This window comes from Cricetulus griseus, chromosome 2 (assembly GCF_003668045.3).
Source record: "Cricetulus griseus strain 17A/GY chromosome 2, alternate assembly CriGri-PICRH-1.0, whole genome shotgun sequence".
NCBI classification, from domain to species: domain Eukaryota; kingdom Metazoa; phylum Chordata; class Mammalia; order Rodentia; family Cricetidae; genus Cricetulus; species Cricetulus griseus.
Window position 1 is genome coordinate 459,194,649 of NC_048595.1, and position 18,386 is coordinate 459,213,034.

The 18,386-nt window shown below is 46.1% G+C and overlaps 2 protein-coding genes across 44 annotated transcripts in view; one reads left to right on the forward strand and one right to left on the reverse strand.

Annotated features, from left to right (window-relative positions):
* LOC100774912 (disks large-associated protein 1) overlaps positions 1-18,386 on the forward strand; it is a 766,677-nt gene that overhangs the window by 644,463 nt on the left and 103,828 nt on the right. The gene's annotated exons all lie outside the window — the stretch shown is intronic.
* Positions 1-18,386, reverse strand: part of LOC103161380 — a 67,834-nt gene that overhangs the window by 7,589 nt on the left and 41,859 nt on the right. For 18 of the 43 annotated variants that reach the window (XR_004768808.1, XR_004768806.1, XR_004768795.1 and 15 more), the window contains 6 exons: positions 15,063-15,317; positions 8,259-8,357; positions 7,005-8,162; positions 5,654-5,749; positions 3,671-5,445; positions 1,185-1,331 (listed from right to left, as the gene is read on the reverse strand). The gene's annotated coding sequence lies outside the window, so the exon portion shown is untranslated. Of the gene's footprint in view, positions 1-890; positions 1,332-3,670; positions 5,446-5,653; positions 5,750-7,004; positions 8,163-8,258; positions 8,358-14,071; positions 14,768-15,062; positions 15,318-18,386 lie in introns of those variants that run through there. The other 25 variants (XR_004768786.1, XR_004768816.1, XR_004768817.1 and 22 more) reach the window with 19 other exon arrangements.

An 18,386-nucleotide genomic window follows, 5' to 3' on the forward strand; every position in this document is an offset into this window, starting at 1 on the left:
CAATTGAGATTCCTCCTTTCAGATAACTCTAGCTTGTGTCAAGTTGACATAAAACTAGCACACATCCACTTCCCCAAAGACCTAAACTCTCCCACTGGATCCTATTTCTTAAAGTTTTGGGGTGTTTTTTTTTTGATTGTTTGTTTGTTTTTACTATGTCCCAACAGTGCCCAGGCTAGGATAAAGCCCTAGGCCTTCGTGGGGATATTTATCCCAACCTAGCAGACACCCACAGTGAGCCAGTGACCAGGCTGCACCTAAGGGCACTGCATTATCAGGGAGACTCCTATGTACTGTGTAGACATATTGTGTTCACTCTGTGACTGGCTCTGAAGATTGGAGCTAAGAAACACTGTGGTCCCCGTGTAACTGTGACCTGTGTGGGCAGAAAAAATGAATTGCCTCTTCCTCCATTGAGTTCCAGGGGCAGGAGGAGGATAGAAAGTGACTAGACTTAAAGTGCTTCAGAGTAAGGGGAGCAATGAGAGCCTGAAGGGTTGAAAAGCATCAAAGACAGAACTAGACATAATCTCAGCTCAGGAAAGCCAGTGTCTGGTCAGCGGCTTCAGGGATCCAGAAACAAGAATAGGGCTGTTAAACAATGTCTACCAGGTCACTTGGGTGTTTTTATTAAACCAGTCTTAATGCACTTAGTTATGGGAAAGCGAATATTCATTGGTTTATGGATAAAAGCGAGTACATTCTGCTTACACAGCAGCTGTCAAACATCAGTTTTGGGACACAGTTCATCTAAGCACTTATAATCAGAATGGTGACTTAAATTTATAGAGGCTGAGGTTCAAATTCCTCAGAGGAGGGGGAGAGATGGCTCAGCCTTTAAAGCAGTTGTTACTCTCCCAGAGGACCTGCATTCAATTCTCAACACTCACATGGCAGCTCCCAATCTGTGACTCCATTTGCAAGGGACCCTCTTCTGGCCTCCTTGGGCACCAAGCACACATGTGATATGCAGACATGCCTGTAGACCAAACACTCATACACATAAAAGAAAAATAGTTGCTTAGAAATTTCTCACAAAGATCCTACAAATGTATGCTAGATTGCATTTGTAAAGAAAGCATAACCCGCCCCCATCCTCATCATTCCTGCAAATCCTCTGCCATGTGTAAAAGAAAACCTCTAAGAAGGGGTTGTCTATTCAGGGTGGTGGATCTTGCACTCACCCGAAGGCCAGGCTGACAGTTCTCAGCAGTCAGTCTTGCTGGAATGCACTGGAATTCTAAGGAAGCCGAGGTATGATCTGTGAGCTGTGTAGAACTCATGATCCATGTACATCACTGGATGTTTCATTAGAAGGTCCAGTTCTCCTGCTGAAAAAGAACATATGTTTCTAGGCTCCCACAAATATATACATTTGTATCTTTCTAAATCATCAACCTGATCCATCTTTGTATAAATCTGGGGTTGCCCTGCGCATGTCACAAATACACAGCAACCCTGCAGAAGATGCTTGGATGGTCTCACTTTGACCATCTTAGTCTAGCAATAAAAATTTAGCTTTTTAGTGACACATAGTTTCCCATCAGCACAGAGGTAAAATTTTAAAGCTGCAACACAATATGAAGTTATGAGTAAGGAAAGGTTCAGGGATCACTCCTCCTCCAGGTCCTCCCAGCAGCTGATGGTTGGTAGGGGAGGGAAAGACACCTTTTTTTCTTTTTAATTTATTGTGTGTATGAGTATTGCCCACATGCATGCCTGGTGCCTACAGAGGCTGAATCCCCCGGAACTAGAGTTCAGGTGTCGTGAGCTGCCATGTGGGTGCTGGGAACCAAACCTGGGCCCACTGCAAGAGCAGCAAGTGCTCTTAACCACTGGGCCATTTCTATAGACCAAGAGACAAATCGTCTTCAGTGCCATCACTAATGACTACTGCTTATACTTCTATAGGCAACCCTAATGGAAAAGAATAAATTAATTAATAGAGAAAGACTAGATGCGAAGAGGAAGCAGGCAAGCAAGAGTGGGGGGGTAAGAGAAGGGGGTGTAAAAATGAACAAAATGTGTTCTATACAAGTATGAAAATATCATAATGAAATATATGGTGGTTTGAATAATAGGCCTTGACTCACATATTTGAATACTTAGTCACCAGAGAGTGGCACTATTTCAAAGGATTAGAAGGATTAGGAGGTATAGCCTTGTTAGAAGAAGTGTGTCACTGGGAGTGGGCTATGAGGTTTTAAAAGCTCATACCAATCCCAATCTCTCTCTCTCTACCTACCTACTGATCAGTATGTAGAGCACTCAGCTGCTGCCATGCTCCCAGCTATTATAATAAACTAAACCTCTAAAACTGTAAGCAAGTCCCCAATTAAATACTTTCCCTTATAATAATTGCCTTACTCATGGTGTCTCTTCTCAGAACTTAGAACAGTGACTAAGACAGAACCCATTATTGTATATAATTAGTATGTGTTTTCAATAAGAAATGGAAAACATCTGGAAAGTTAAGAACCCTGATCTATGTTGCCTTAAAACTGGGATTATACAGTAAGGTGAATACAGTGAGTGCTTAACAGTTATCTGACTCTCTTGTTAGTCAGCTTTTAAGAGATGCAAACGATAGCTGAAGTTTGGCTCAGTGATAGAACATTTACCCCTGTCAACCATGAATCATGCCTTCCACCTTGAAACTGTTCAATTAAATAAACATGTCATAAAGGAGTAGGGAGGGCACAGTGACAAATGCCTGTAATCCCAGCACTAGAGGCAAGAGGATCAGGAGTTCAAAGTCATCCTTGGGCAGACCTGGAGGCCAGGCCAGGCTACCTAAGAGCCTATCTCAGAGGGCGGGGGAGTCTAAAAGCAAGCATGGTTTTATTGAGAAGTAGAGTAACGGGTCCCTCCATCAGGGACCTGTTTCAGGACCCTTATAAAAACTGCCTGCACAGTTTTTATAAGTAGTATTAATTCAGATCAGCAGTACACCTCAGTAGCAGTGTGGGCGCCCAGGGCCCTTCAATAACATCATCTAAGAAACACAACACTGATCCTAGAAATACCTATCCAAACGACATTTGTGATCTCACCAGGGAGGTGACCATCCTCCACGAGATGCTGCAAGCCAAAGTCTGAGTAGCTTCATGGATTCCCAACTATTGCAACTAGATGTTATCTAGTTTTGTGTTATTCTAAACATTCCACTAAAACATGCTGGCTGGTGAGATGGCTGTGTCAGTAAGATGCTTGCCTCAAGTTCAATTCCCCAGAACTGGTTTAATATCTGGGAACTTATCATCTCCTAATAGCAAGATGGGCCACCGGATCCGAGGAGCTTTACTGGGCAAGTAGCCTACTTGTGGAAGCTCCCAGCCAATGAAAGACCCTGTCTCCGGGTAAAAAAAAAAAAAAAAAAAAAAGGAGGTGCAGGAGAACAGAGCCGGAGGTTGCCCTCCGACCTTCACTTTCATGCCTCACCCCACAACCTGCCTTCTTGCCGTGTCAGGTTGCTGTATTATGATTGATCGAGCATCTGATACTTTATGAATAAATAGGGTTGCTGCGTGTGGACAATGCATGGCCGTCTTTTACTGGACACTTCGCTGAACAGAGCCAGACCACACTGGCTGTCAATTGCGGATCAGGAGTATCCCTTGCCTTTCCACGCTGATGGGGAAGCTTGACAGAAAAAGGGGACATCCATCACCTGTCACGTGCCAATTGCTGAAGCGATGTCAGGAAAGATTTTTTTCCAGCCCAGGCCTCGTTTTTTTGGGTTGACCCTGAAAAGACCCGGGAGTGCAGAAACCACATTAACAACTGACTGATCAAAGCTTGTGGAACATCTCAGAAGACCCGGCTCAGCGTGGGGAAGGAAGGACTTTAATTCTGAAGTTCCCTCCCAGGTCTGACTTGGGAATTTAAAACTGGGTTTCAACCCTGCGCTGCTAGACCCCCCTCCCACCGTGCAAGGGAAACCGGAAGCCGCACCATTGATGGTGTGATTAACGGCTCTGACTGCCCGGGGAATGGCGTAATGACAGCACCTAAACGGCAGGGGGCAGTACAATCTCGCCGAAGACTCGGGAACTTGAAAGCAAGCATTGTGGCATCTTGGTGCCAGGATGAAATCCTTAATTGTTCCGCAAAGGAAAGAGAGCGCTCTAGATACCCTTTCTAGAAGCTCCCTGCATCGTCACCAAGATAGCCGTGGCATCGGTGCACAGCTGCAGTCACTGCATCCTTGTTGACTTTGCTCAACGCAGCTGCCGGATCTTTCCTGGCCTCCTGCCTAGGAAGTGTCTGCCCTTGGCGCCCCAGCTCTGTCGTTCCGGGTGCTGCCCGGGACCAGGCCTTCTGCCTGCACACACACAACCAGCTCCAGCTGCCCAAGCAACCGGGCAGCGGCCCGGCCGCGTTTCTGGTCATTCCGGTCCCCGCCAGCCAGCGTTGTTTCCAGTTTGCAACCACAACCGCCAGGTGTCTGCCCTCCCTAACCCGCAAGGATGGGAGATCAAAGGTGTGCTTACATCTGCCTCCTGCCCCCTGTGCTTTCAAATGTTACACATTCAAAGAGGACAAGCATGGTATTGTGCACCCCATGGGAGTGGTGCGCACCGATCAGAGTGCAGTGGGCACAGTCTTGAACAGGTGACTGTTAGGAAAATGAGGCAGCCCTGACACGGTGAGGTGAGTTCTTGTTAAAGGATCAAGTTTTGCTAGAGTCATGCTATAAACCCACTTCCATGAAATCAGGTCCACAGAACCAGTCGGCGAGTGTGACGCAGTGCCCAGCAAATACAATAAACCTCGCTGTGTTAAAGCGTACAAAAGCTAGCCTGATGTGCCAGCGCCGGCAGGAAGATCTCTTTGAGTCCTGAGTTGTGAACCTGTCAGGGCTGTGCAGTGAAACCCTGCCTTTAAAAACGACAAAAGGAAGAAAGGTATTAGGGGCGAGAGGACGATTGAAGGAGGATAGGAAGATAGTCCACCTATGAAGCTGATTGCCTAGTTAGAATCTGGGGTTGTGGAGAGTTGTAATGCTTTGGATCTGGGGCCCAACTATCTTCATCTTTCCTTAGCCCCTTAAAAGCCATCGTTGCCCACCAAGTTGGGCTAACTTGGTGCCTTACTGAGACTGTGGTGAGGACCCAGGAGTTATCTCCAGTTAAGCCCTTTTACAGTGTACTAACAGACCACTAGCTTCCACCAGCCCAGAGGCTAAGAATGCCATCCAGTAGCATTTATGCCCAATAGCAGAGCCACACCTTGGAAGTCACATCTAATGTTCTCACCCATCTACTTTAAAGTGTCTTGTTTCATGACTTTCTTTGTTCTGTAACTATATAAACGTCATCAAACTGTTACCACACTGGAAGGAAGGGGGGGTCCTAGACCATGGTCACTCACATCTGGCTCCAAAGTCTTATTTCCTTTGAGGCGAGAGCTGTGTTTTTGTATCGAAGCTCTGGATTCCATGCCCTATATGACAGAGAGAAAGAGACAGAAAGAGAGAGAGTAAAGGAAGGGGTGCCACTTACAGAAGGGTGTGAAGCAAGGTACTTTTAAATTATAAAATGAAGTTATAAAGACTTGCACTTATTTCACTATTGGACACAATGATGGCTACGTGATGGGGGAAGAAAAACTGTAAGAGAGCCACTGTTTTCCTTATCTAGAGGACCAATACCTTGAGGTGCATTCCCAGGACGGGTTGAATAAAATTCTGGGAGCAGTTTCATAGAAGGTGGCAGCTTTGCCTGGCCGAGACAACAGCTTCTTTCTCCTGTAGAGATGTAGGGCAGAAAACAGCTCCTGACCCAGCAAGAAATTGCTTCTAACTTCATCCTAGAAGTGCTTCAAACAGTCTCAATGCCACCAACTTCTCAGGACTCCCAAGATGGCCACTAACTTCCCAAGACTCAAGTAAATCCTTACCCCATTTTCCCTTATGCCATAATGGAACAGAGCACAAATCCTCCCCCGCCCCCCAACTTGCATCCCCAACCCATACATCCCCCAGGGCTCTCATGGCTCTTTTTCCTGGGCTTAGAGTCTTCAGGGGTGCTCAGCTGCCCTCACAGACCACAGCCCAGCGATTAATAAATCAGTCACACGGTCTTGCCCAGTTCCTGTGGCTGGATTTCCAGGTTTGCACAGCACATGAGCAAGAAGAATAGTGGTGCCTTACTGAGACTGTGGTGAGGACCCAGGAGTTATCAGCAACATCAAATATTTCATTCATCTGCTTAACAAATATTTATCCGGCACTTGGCTGTGTCCAGCCACTGTGCCGAAGCCAGGAATTCCTCAGTGATCAAAGGGGAGACTTGCTCTCTGTTCTCATGAGGTTTACAGTCAGGAGGTGAGGACCAGTGTAAATCATCAAAAATGATGGCTCCAAAGGGAAAGAACTCGGTGCTGATAGGAGAAACCACTACAAGGAAGCAACTAAGGGAGAAAAAGGCATGGGGGAAACTTCTGAAGAAAACCCCTCACATACTAAGCTGGCAATGACGGAAGGGCAGGGTGAGAGAAAGGTCCAGCTAGCGTTTGGGGAAATGAAAGGGTGGCAAGGGCGGCTGGCCGGGGTGTGGGAAAACCAAGAGGTGAGACAATTGTTAGGTCCGGAGGATGAGATAGCGTTGTCTCTTGCTTATCTGTTGCTGTGAACCCTATTACCTTGGAATGCATACTTGCTCATAAACAACCTTTTTTTTTTTTTATCAGATTCTGCGTTGTAATTAGGATGTGAAATGAGTCTGTGCCCCCCCCCCCAGCCTCACCTGTGGCTCTTCTAGAAGGAGATGGAACTTTAGGAAGTTATTCATTCGGTCATGGCCTGGAGGAGATACTGAGACTCCCTTCCCCCACTACCTTTTGTTCTCTGTCTCTCATTTCCCCTGCCTCCCTCCTTTTCACAGTGAGCAGTCCTCCTCCACTGTGTCCCCCCCAAGATATACAGCCTGCTGCCACAGGCCCACAGCAGTATAGCAAAGCAACTAGGAACCAAAACCATGAGCTAAAAGAAATTCTTATACCTTTTTAAGTTAGTTCCCTTGGGTATTTTGTTTTGTCACAGGGAGGAAAACTGATCAAATATACAGTTTTGCATGAAGGGTTTTGGCCATGTTCAGCAGTGACTCTTCTGTCCTGTGTGTATCCAGAAGCTGGGGTGCTAAGGTGTTTCAGAGCTGACTCACTGATTAGGGAGACTGGAAGTCCCAAGATCTGCAATAAAAGGCAGATCTGGTACTATAGTTCTAAGTCCAGAGATCTGGTAACCAGGTAGAAAAACATGAATTCCAGTCCAAGTCTAAAGGCAGGAGACCAGTGTCCCAGCAGAGAGATGGAGAATTCCCCCACAGTCCACCTTTCAGCTCTATTCCGGCCTTTAGCAGACTGGATGAGACTCAGCTACATCAGAGTGGGCAGTCTGCTTTACCCAGTCACTAATTCAAACACTAATCTCATCCAGAGAAGCCTTCACATATACACCCGAAACAGTGCTTGACCAAATCCACAAGGCCCAATCAGGTTGAGAGGAAAGCTAGCCATCACAGGTGGCCTAAACCAGGGGATCTGTGATGTCATCACTCATGGGCCTGACTCCTTGGTTTGGATGGCTGGAACAAAGGCCCAATGCTAACTGATATTGTAAGTTACACCTCTAGCCTTGTGGTTTCTAAACCTCTAACATGTCAGGAGTCTTAGAGAGTGTGTTCATGACAGGAAGTCTTAAGGTCCAAGTCCAAATACTCAGTGTTCACATCTACTCTATTCTGTTGGTCAAAGCAGTCACAGAGCCCACATACATCAAGAGGAGTGACCAAGATACCATTTCCCTATGGGAAGGCAGCCTCAGTTCATCTACCTCACATGAGGTATTTGCATCCTCTGTAAAGCCATGTTCACCATCAACGACCTCATAACTTCCACGCACAAGTTTGAGATCTTTGCTATCCAAGTGAGGTTGAGAAGACATCAAAGTTTGTGAACTAAAGGTCTGTGAGCCACCTATATCCAACAGGTTTGATGTAGGAAGAGAAAACCCATTGACCGCTGTCAGTTGCTCATCACTGCACAAAGCAACTGAATGGGGACTCGGTTTGGCTCAGGGTCGCAGTCCAGTGTCGGCTGGCTCTGTTACTGTAGGCTTGTATTAAGGCAGAGCATTGTGACAAGCTCCCTCGAGGCAGCTGGAAAAGCAGACAGACAGAAGTTGTAGACAATAGGGTTTCTAACGCTGTGAGGGGACACCATGGCCATGGCAACTCTTACTGGGGCTGGCTTACAGTTTCAGAGGTTTAGTTCGTTGTCATCATGGCGGGAGGCATGGCAGCGTGCAGGCAGACATGCTGCTGGAGAAGGAACTGCGAGTTCTACATCTGGATCTAAGGGCAACAGGAAAAGAGCAACACTAGGCGTCACTTGAGCATCTGAGGCCTCAAAACACACACCTCAGTGACACACTTCCTCTGACAAGGCCACACCTGCTAATAGTACCACATCCTATGAGCCTATGGGGGTCATTTTCATCCAAACGGCCATGCCCTTCAAAGGTAGACCCCAGTAATCCACTTCCTTCAACCAGGCTCCTCTTCCCACAGTCCTTTCAGTTATGAATCCACCAGTGGCTTAATCCACTTATTGACTAGCTTAATGTCCCTGTGATCCAGTCCATCACCCCTGCCTGGAATCCCACTCCTGAACACTGCATTGGGGACCAAGCCTTCCCTAACACACATGTGCATTAGGAGGGCATTCCCATCTAAACTAGAAAATTTCTACTCAAAATGGAAGAAGAGTCCCCGTGGTAATTTGAGGTCCACAGTGGTTCTGAAACCTATTCTTCAACTGAGGAGCCCAGTTCTGCTTCCTGGGAATGATTCTTCACAGCTCTTGGGTCCAGGTAGCAGATTCTTGTCACATACTCTGAATTATCTGTTTTCCATAGGAAATAAAACTTTGAGCTGATTCATCTCCTCGGGCCATGTCACAGCTATGCACATTGAAGTCCCCTGTTCACTTTGTCCATCTGGTGGTGTGGCTCCTCCCTCGATTCTCTTGGAATCTTTGTGGCCTTCCGCTGGGTCTCACTAGACATCTGTCTGCTAAACAAGACACGTCTATAGTGCTCTTCAAAAACGGAGCTGGGAACTGGGAAGCAGCTTTCCGATTCCTATGGTCTTTTTTCTCAGTTTTAAGAACTCCAGAGGACACATGCTTAAATATTTCTGATTTCTTAAAAAAAAAAAAAAGGGGGGGGGGTCATAATGGCCATCTTTCTGGAAAAGTAGGACCAATAGTTTATTTCTTATATTTTTATTTTGCTGTTGTGTTTTGGCTTCGAGAGTCCTGCCTCTTTGTGTTTCTGCTAAGTGTTTCTTAAAATACAGCTTTTTGTTTGTTATTGTTTTTTTGTTTGTGTGTGTGTTTTGTTTTTCGTTTTGTTTTTTAGACTCTTTGTCTGGACCTCACCATGTGCAGCTCTAATTCGGAGGGGAGGCATTTGAAGCCCTGAACTTGGAAATCTTCTGGGCTGAGGGTAGCTCAGAGGGAGAGCCCTTCCCTAGCACTTCTGAAAGCCTGGATTGGTCCCCTCAGTAAGTGAAACCAGGCCTTTGTTAGGTCTATTTTCCCCTCTACTAGAGGGACAATGTGGCGGGAAGTCTTCTCACCACATAAAAGGATCAGTGTCTCTCCTGTTTCCAGCGGTGGTTTCCTCCCTGTTCTCTTACACCTCAGCAACAGCTGCTTCTAACCCCCAAGAGACAGGAAGAGGGCACCTGGGGCTTCATCAGCTGGACACAGTGTAGGCAGAGGGTCCTTCCTATCTTCTGATAGAGGACTCAGAGATTTGAGTCGCTCCAGGGGCAGGGGAGTCTGTCTCTGTAGATGAACGTGGGCGTAGAGCTGTCTTTTGTTCTGCTTAGGTGACACCCTGAAAGCTCCTGCAGCTTGCATTGAGGATTTTTTGTCTGAAAAATAATTCAATGCCACTGAAAGAGTCTAAAGGGGTGAGGACCTTCTGAGGGGCCCTGCCAGCTGCAGGACAGCAACTAATTAGAGTCAGGATATTAAAAACTGAACGGTCCTCAGCCAGGCGTGGTGACACACACCTGTGACCCAGGCCCTCAGGAGACCCCAGCCACTCTTTTGAGCTGTTCTTTTCTCTGTCTTATCATATGAACTCTGCTATAGTTAGGGACTGGGTGATGATGCTGAAGAGAACTACAGATTCTTGTGATACTTGGATATAAAACCAATGCATTAATATTTCTTGGCATCTAATGAGGGCACACTCTTGCTACAAGTAGCCAGCCAATCAGATTTCTTTGAGCTCTTGTTACTGTTACAATAGGAAGTACCTTATATCTACTGAAACTTACATATATTCTCTCTCCATTCCTCCATCTCCCCCAACAACCCTCTCCCCGACACACACCCAAAGACCAGTCATTGAGTAGAAACGAACAGACAGTGATCAGTGTAATGAACTCTCAGTGTCCCACTCAATACTGTTCACAATTAATACATTGGAAATACACTTGCTACAACTGAAGCTCCGTGATGTGGGACCTTGGCAGGGACCATTCAGTTAATTCATTCACTATTTACTAGGCAGGCACGGTGGTACACGCCTGTAATCCCAGCACTCAGGAAGCAGTCACGAGGACCAAGGACATCCCCAGCTGCATGTTGAGTTCATGATCAGACTGGTCTGTCATGAGTCTCTGTCTCAAAAAATAAAGTATTTTAAAGGTATTTACTGGGTGCTCATTTTATTCGATGAATTCTACTGGGCAAGAGGTTCCAGAAACAAACAAGATGGACAGATCTCACTGGGCCCTGCTGAGGAAGACAGGTGTGTGAGCCAAGGACTACAATAGAGATGTCAACTCAAAGCCTAGCACAGAGGGGGGTTTGTGGGCTTCTCCAGATGCAGCCACCAGGAGGACTCTGAGGAAAGGGCCTTGGAGCAAAGTCTGAATGAAGAGAAAGAGGTACGGAAAGATTCCACAGCTCGGGTGGAGCAGCAGCTAGGCCAGCTCAGGGCAGAAAGGAGCGAGCATTGAAGAGCACAGAGAGGACTATCGGGAAAGGTAGGGTGTCTCATTAGGCTGGAAAACTGGCTCGGTCTTTCACCAGCAGTGACATGCCACCACAGGCTCCTAGTAAACTCTAGTCGTTCACACTTTAGCATGATTCAACCTGATTCTTTCTCCTGTGAATTCTCTTAGAACAGCTGGAATCAATCATCGCTTATGGGGTCAGGGTTGTAGATCAGTAGAAGAGCATGGACTTTGTAAAGGGAAGCTCCTGGGTTTAATCTTCAGCACCAAAGATGGTGGTGGTGGCATCCATTTGGGTAATAAGGGAATGGCCCTGGCAGCAGACCTATAATCCTAACTGCCCTCGAAACAGAGGCTGGAGGATTATAAATTCAAGGCCTGTGTGAGCTACAGAGTGGATGCAAGGCCAACCTGGCCATCCTACAAAACTAGCTCAACACCCAAAGTAAAAAGAGAGCTCAGGGCCTAGCACTGTGGTCGATCATTGCCCCACATGCATGACATCTAGTTCACCCCCTAAGACTGCAGCAAGCAAACACGGGCAAAGAGTCACATACATGACATCCAATTCACCCCCTAGGACTGCAGCAAGCAAACACAAAGAATCACATGCATGATGTCCAGTTCACCCCCTAGGACTGCATTGAGCAAACGCAGCCAAAGAAAGGCATACAGGAGAGAACACACTGCTTTTGGGAATGGCCAGAGCACACCTGGCTGGCCATTGGCTCCCTCCCTCAGGACAATGGGGGTCGGGGGTAAGGGCTATACACAGATCACCACCAAGTTAGGAGTTAACTGAGATAACCAGTTCCCTCTGAGGCCACTTCAGTCCTAGAATTTGTTTAGGTGTTCGTCACAGAGAGACTCTCTCACACAATTTGCACACATTGTTTTACAGAGCCACATTTGCTGACACCAGTTACATGCAAAAAGGAATAGGACTGAGAGATGGGTCAGATGGCTCAGTGGGTAAAGACACTAGCAGTATAATCATGGCGACCCGAGTTTGATTCCAGGAATCCACCTTAAGGCAGGAGAGAACCGAATTCACAGAGATGTCCCCTGACCTGTACATACTCTGACACACATGCTCACACTCCCCACACACTATGTATACACACAAGAAAAGTTCACGTTTAACCTATGTGAAGTTCCTACTGTTCAAATATGGCAGATCATTAATATGTCTAGTGCTCAGGCCGGTCTTTACCTCTTGGTTTAATTGTCTGACCACAAAAAGGGGGCAAACCCTCTTAGTTTTTGTTCTTAGTGGAGGTCAATGGCTACTGCTTCGGTGTCCAAAGGCTGGCTCCTTGTGACCTATAGAAGCCATCTCTCTAGTTCTTGCATTTCCCAGGAAGCTTGTGAGCTCCTTATTACAATTATATAAACTCACAATTCAATAAATCTACTTTAAAAACAAAAGTAAAGGCTGGATAGTTCAGAGGCAGACAATGCATGATGTTTTAATGCTATCAAGAGTCTTGGAACTGGACCACTGACCTGCACCTCCAGCTTGACTGTTTTTTGTTTGTTTGTTTGTTTGTTTGTTTGTATTTTCAATGCCCAGCACTGGTGGAACAATGGTCACAGGTTACTAAAATCCTGGAATTCCTAACAACAACTTATCACTTCCTATTCCTGGAGCTATTTGCAGCTTTTTGCTGTGGTTACTGAACACCTCTTCCCAGCCCCACATCCAAAGGGGTACCTCAAAATATGAGTTTTTACAGACATTAAAACACAGTTTTAACCTAAAGAAAACAATGTATATGAGGAATGGGTTAAGATCATAAAGACATAATGACAGTAAATTTATTGGAGAAAGGTCGGATTGGCGTGTATATCAATGTATGATTTGTTGGGGAGAGGCACTAGTTACGGTTTGAATTGCTGGTGCTAACATAAGACTTCATTCGTTAATAAGGTCGGTTGCTCTCTGGAAGTTGCCTTATGGTCAGTATGCCTTCGTGGTCATAGAGCACATGCTACACACTGTTTACATTAGTGGCATTTGCAGTGAGCACATTGACCTACTGGCCTCGCCATGACACCAGTGTGCAGGCTGTCTGAGACCAGCTGGCTTTGGTGGTATTGAAAAGACTTCTGTTTCCACTTAAATTAGAAATCTTTCCAGTTTAAAAGACAAGGTGCATCTTCAACCAGATGATGCTATGGATACTTTGGGCACCGTGTGAAACACCATAGCTGTGGCACAGAAAATAGGGGCTGCTGAGATGGCCCAGTGGATAAAAGAGCTTGGAGTACAAGATCCCCAGAATCCATGGAAAGCTTGTTCAGGGAGGCAGAGAGACGGGACCATCCTGGAAAGCACAGGCCAGCTGGCCCGACAAACACAGCACAGAGCAAGGTGCCACCTCAAGCTAGGTAGATGGAGGGGACAATACACAAGGTTGTCCTCTGACCAAGTGGGGCACCTGTATTCATCCATGTCTCTCACACATACAGATTTTAGAAGGAAACTGGAGAACGTTATCTATTTACAGCTGTGGCTTACGAAGATTATGTTCTAAATCAAATTGCTGGACCAGGCCTACGTTTAAGCATTTTCACCTTAAGTTTGGGGGAAAACAAACAGTCCAGTTATGGGTAATATCTACTTTCTCCATGATAAACTTGACATACCCGGGTAGCCTTTTCATTGTTTCACCTGCAAAGACAAAGTTAAACCTCTGAAGACTGAGAAAACAGCTTCTTGCCCAAACAGTTCTGGGGAAGGATGCTGAGAGAGATGCCTTGGGTTTTCAACTGCTATTACATATTTCAACACAAATTCTGTCCCAACATGCGTAAAATGATTCTCAGATGCAGTAAAAACCAGGAGTTGCTGATAGCTTGTGTTTCTTTCTGAAATTGTTTAATTTCTCAACAACAAATATATATATATATATATATATATATATATATATATATATCTCCAATATATATATATATATATCTCCAGACCTGAAATGTACGTGTGTTATATGAAAACTGGGGGGAAAAAAAGGTAACCCAGGTCCATTATATAACTACCATCTTTTGTTTTTATTCAAGGTGTCATAAAACTGAGTTCTGCAGTTGAAGGTAGGTTTTGGGGGTTTTGTTTTGTTTTTTTTTACAACCAAAAAATCAATAGTTTTGCTTTGAGGCTGCACAGCGTGGCCCATAGCTAGCAAGCTTCTGTGGCCGTGGTGTTTGACGCCATGTTCCAGTTGCCAGCTGTTGCCATCTCGTCTTGTGTTTCTCCTCGTTCTGCTTATGTTGTACCACAAGTCTCTTGGCCTCCACATTGGCCTCAGCAGTCATGAGAGCATGGCATCACGAGAGTACACGTGTCTGTATTGTGTGATCGCCTCAGATCCAGAGCTCCTGAAGAGCCAGTGGCTCCAGAGCCTGAGTGGATGTGAAGGCCTGTCGGAAGTCAGCAAGGTCTTTCCCAGCAAAGCCATGTCCTTTGTGCCCACACAGTGGCCCCGATTCCCTGGGAAGCATGTCAATCATTCAGGCTCCCAGTCCCAGCGTGGTGTGGGGAGTGCCTGTAATCCTAGCACATGAAAATGGAGGAGGATCCATAGAAGATTTGAAAACAGCATAGGCTCCATGAGACGGTCTCAAAAGAAAAATATGTAAACAAAACAAAAGATGCTGTGGAGGCCAACTTTGTGTTGTCTAGTTCATGAGTAGCAATTTCCCTCTGTTATATAAGACCCTGGGCCCCTTCCCTGGCACCAAAACAAAACAATAGATAAAATAAATACAAAATCAGTGACAACAGCCACACATTTTGCTGAAGAATCCCCATAACTGCTACAAGTAGCTCATCACTTTCCTGTGACTCAGCTCTCAGAAGGCTGAGGTAGGAGAATCATGAGTTTGAGGCTAGCCTGGGCTACATTGCTAGTTCCTGGTCAGCCTGAGCTGTAATAGCACAGCCCTATAAAACAACAATAACAAAACATCTCTCATTATCTGAAGTGATGGTGACTAATTGGTATTTTTTTTAAATGATGCTCTCACCTTCTTGGGGTCTTTAGAGAACGTGACATTTTCTTCTTGTGAGTCTTGTGTTTGTTTTTGGGGTGTGTTCCTGTGCGTTGGGAGTGTGCCAGTCATGCCCTGGAGCTGTCTTTCATCTTTTTGGTGGGGGGAGGGAAAGGCTGCTTACAGGAAGGGGTGGGTTTCACACGAGTTTTGCAGCTTGATGGATGGGGAACGCATGGAGGTGGGAAGAGGCTTGAAGGACTTGAGCCAAGGAATTCATGGAGCTGCAGTCTGGAAGTCAGGAAATGAGAAAGGAGCTTAGGAACTCACTCATGGGGCCAAGAAATGGCTCAGCCCCCTTTGTGGGCTTAGTGTCACCAGAGACTCTAAAACCAAATCCCAAAGGCAGCGCTTTGGCACTGGCAGCACTGAGAACGTAGCTCAGCGGCGGGCTGCATACTTAGTGTGTGCAGGGTCCCAGATGCATACATACATACACACACACACCCATTAAAACACAACAACAGGGAGAAGGTTCAAGCAATATACTCTAGAGGAGGGGGGGGGCAAAATTAATCCCCTCAGAGCCCAACAAAGAGTACACACTTCAGGCCTCCAAAAGTCCACATCAAGGAGAATTTTATAGAAAGCCTCTCCAGTCCATTCTATGCCTATGAAAGCACAAGGATTGGGGCTAGGAGATGGCTCGTGGGACAGCAGTGCTTGCTTGGTAACCATGAAGACTTGAGTGTGAACCCCCAGAACCCACATATAGAAAGCTGGGCATAGCCTGCACATGCCTGAAACCCCAGAACTGGGTGGGGGTAGCAGATCAGAGTGCTCAATGGCAAAGCCACCCTAGCAGAACTGTGAGCTCCCTTTTCAGTAAGAGACCCTGTCTCAAGGCAACAAGACGTAGAGCAATAGAGGAAGACATCACCCACCTGCTGTGTGTGGCCCCTTACACACACACACACACACACACACACACACACACACACACACACACACACACACGTGCCCACCTAAACACTCACTACACACAGAGAGACACATTGAAAAGTAACAATAGTACAGACCACAAAGGCAATTTGGACCTGGGCCTTCAGTTAACTATCTGCATAGTAACAGGCAAAGGGTTAGTCACCTTAAGCCATCATAACATTAATGAAAGAATGTGAAGCCTGACCTTTACATGGCCTATTTGACTTAAGCACAGTATCCACTCACAACAAAAAGGACATAGAAACTTTTCTTTTTACAATAAAAGCCAGAAACCCAAGAACTTTAGATAACTGTAAAAAACCTCATTCTAAGGCCAGCACTCAGGAAACAGAGGCAGGTGGTTCACAGTGAGTTCTAGGACCAACCTGGTCTACAAAGCTACACATAGAAACCCTTGTCTTGAAGAGTAACAAAAAACAAAACAAAACCCTTATTCTGTTCGAGGTTACTATTGGATAGCACACACACCCTTTTCTGAGCTACCCAAACAGTTATACTCTCCAGAGAAAGATGAAAGTGTGAGGGAAAGTTTGAGGACGGCAAGCAGAATGGCTGTCCAGAGCTTGTCTGGCTTCTGTTGCCCCGACCTCCCAGAGTCCCTGGGGTCACACAGGAAGGTCTGAGGTGTCAGCCACTAGGGGGCAGGCTTCTACTGTGCTTGAACATCTTGTTGGCTGAGAGCTGTAAAAGCTTGCAGGCTCAGAAAAGCATGCTGTGTTGCAGCTGTGTTGGACTCTGTGTTCAGACGCAATCTGGGAATGTGTTTGTTGGGGGTGGGGGGTGAAGTGTCCTCAATGCATGCATTCTCCGCGCATCCAGAACGCGAGGCTCTTAAGGAGCATGCTCAGTGGAATGTGTGTCAGATTACTGCTCTTGTGGAGCAGTGAAACATCAGGGTGCACTGCCGCCCCGACTGTTTTCCACTGCATTATGTATCCGAGGCAGCTTCCTAGATTTTCCCCATGTCCGGGACATGCATGTCCACGAAAGAGGCCTACTGTTAAAAATGACACTGCTTTCCTTTTTAAAAACTGGCTCTTCTGAATTGTCCTAGTTTTAACTCTCAAACTAGAGTTAAAAATCCTAGGTAGGTTCTCATTTTCTTTGCTTTTTAAGGAAAAACATTTGGGGGGACTGGGGGTGTGACTTGATTGTAGATGGGTTGCTTAGAGTGCATGGGGCCTTGGGGTCAATTCCCATCACTGAAAGGAAAGAGGCAGCTTTGAAAAGTCCTCAGAGAAAGAGCCACAGAGGTTCTGCTTGCATTTTCCTACCGAGAGTTTCATCATATGGTTTAGTACTTTCCGTTTTCTAAAACACTGTACCTCCCCTTCAGGACTGTGTATGGCTTCACATAGCTTCACATAAGCACAAAGGAGATGTCTGTCACATTAACGGCAAGCCTTAAAATTCAGTTTTCTTTGAAAGATTCAACTATGTACTTAAACAGAAATACACATTAATGCTTTATTTTGTAATGAAGAAAAATGTTTGAACAAGGAAACAATTTTAACTACAGTATTTTATCATTGACAATGATTAATTAATTCTTGCCTTTAGTTTTAGATTGATAGTTCCAAACTTGGGGATGGGAAGTTTGGCACCGTGGAGCACTTGCTTAGCATGGTCAAGGCCTTGGGTTCTATCTCCACGCAGGGAAAACGAGGGGGAGACAGAGAAATGGGAAGCTCAGCATATACAGGCACTTCCTGCCAAGCCTGATGCTGAATTCAAATGCCCAGACCCCTGGTGAAAGGAGAAAACTGACCCCGACAAGTTCCTCTGACTCCGAGTGTGTGCTGTGCATTTTAATTTTAAAGTTAAAAATGGCTAGTTCCAGCCATTGGTGGCACATGCCTTTAATCCCAGCACTCAGGAGGCAGAGGCAGGCAGATCTCTGAGTTCGAGACCAGCCTGGTCTACAAAATCTAGTTCCAGGACAGCCTCCAAAGCCACAGAGAAACCCTGTCTCGTAAAAAAAAAAAAAAAAAAAAAAATCCACACTAAAGAAAATTGGGATAAGAAGGGAAAGTCCAGAATCAACACCTGAGATAAAGTTGGAGCCATGAACTTGGAAAGAAACAACGCCCATGCCAACAATCCCAGATTAGAATCTCTCACATACCTCCCCCACTTGGAAGGGGTTTTCTCTCCTGAAATCTGAGCAGACAGGTACACTTCCACAAGTAGAAAGAAAAGATGAGCCCTTTACGGAGTACCGTAGAGAAGTCAGAGCTGAGGCAGCCAGAGTCAGAACCGCCCTGACAGCAGCCTACAGGCACCTTCGTCTTCCAGGGAGGGGAGCTCCAGCCCCAGCCCCGAGGGCTTCGCCAGCCATTGTGGTACTAGTGCTTC